Below are 1,638 nucleotides of genomic sequence, written 5' to 3'. Positions count from 1 at the left end.
CTTTATAAAGCGGCGCCGCCCGGCCCCCTCGGCGGGCTGGCCCGGCACGGCACGGCTCGGCCCGGCACGGCTCGACCCGGTCCCGCTCCGCCTAGCGCCGCCCGTGGGCACTGCAGCCCCCGGACATCGCTGGCACGAGTTGGCCGGGCTCAGCTCCGCGGCTCCGCGCAGGCAGCGCTCGGGTATGGGGGGTTGGAAGCGGAGAAATTGATAGAAAAAGGTGAAAATGGCAAAAAGACGCGGCTCCTGTTTGCTCCTCGAGGTAATAATAATAATAAAAAAATGTGCGATCAGGGCTTATTGAGGCTGAACGACTTGCACAGGGTTTGGGAATGCCCACGCAGGGTCCTGGAGCTGGGGCAGGAGCCCCCGGGACCCCCCGAGCAGCCGTGTCCCCATAGGGCCGGGTGCCCCGTCCCGTGTCCCACCATCACAGCCAGCCACGGGGGCAGCCCCGCGGCACCCAGGCAGTGCTGGAAGCTGCCGGGAGCAGGAAGCATCAGCCCGTAAAATTCTCCGCATTCTTTGGCTTCGCCGCCTCTGTTTTCCGAGCGCGCTCGCTCGATGGCCGGGCATCCAGCTGGCTCCCCGCCGACCCGCTCCCTGCCTCGGTGGGCTCCGCTCTCCATCCTGGGCTCCCCTGGGGCTCTTTCCACTGCCACTGGAGCCTCATCCATATGGACATCACTACAGCCCCTAAACCATGAGCCAAGGGCCCCCTAAATGGGTTCGGCGTGGGCACAGCCCCATTTGGGAGCTGGGGTGGGCTGCAGGCACCTGAGCCACCTCCGAGCCAACCCTCAGGGCTGGCACCCAAAAAAATTCACTCATGCAAATAAAACCCTCGTGAGCACCAAACCACGAGGCTGTAAATCTCACGGCCATGGCACTGGAGACCATCACTGCACAAAGCCCCACGCTGCATCCCCAAACCCGCAGCAGATCCTGGAAGGGGCGGCGCGTGGCGCCCACCCCAGCCCCCTGCTCCCAGCCCCGAGCACCCCGAGCGGAGGCTGCGGGAGTAAATGGGCGCAGGGAACGGCACCCCTGAGCCCTGCCTCGCGCAACCGAATCCGGCCCCGCTCCACTTTGCCGGCCTGGCTCATGGCGCTAAGAGCCATGCTGAGAGCAGCGCGGCCCCGTAATGCGCTGCGGGCACGGCCTGAGTGCCCGGCAAGGAGCTTTCCGGGCCGGCACGCTGCTCCCATGTCCGGGCAGTGCCATAATTAACTCTCATCCATGCAGATGGGGACCCCGCAGCCAGCCTCTGCGCCCGGGGCTGCTTATGGGGCGCAGCCACCGAGCAGCAGCAGCTTTTTCAGGCTGGTCCCTATGAGTTTTGGGGAAGGAACGAGGCTGAGAGCCCCCTGCCCTATTTTGGGGCAGGACCCTCGCCATGCGCTGCGCTCCGGGGCACCCACCCAGCTGAGCACCCACCCCTGCAGCGGTGGCAGCACCCCTGGGGGGGTCCCCATGGCCAAACCCCTATGGCACCTCCACCCTATAGGGGCTGCGAGCGGGGAGCGACCCCACACACGCTGCGCAGCGCCGAGCCCCCTCCCCACCCACCCACGTGGAGCTCCTGCGGAGCGCGGCGCCTTTAAGAGCCCCGTGGCGCCAATTCCGGCCCACGTGACC

The sequence above is a fragment of the Anas platyrhynchos genome, chromosome 12 (assembly GCF_047663525.1).
Source record: "Anas platyrhynchos isolate ZD024472 breed Pekin duck chromosome 12, IASCAAS_PekinDuck_T2T, whole genome shotgun sequence".
Classification (NCBI taxonomy): Eukaryota; Metazoa; Chordata; class Aves; order Anseriformes; family Anatidae; genus Anas; species Anas platyrhynchos.
This window is presented reverse-complemented; position numbering follows the sequence as displayed.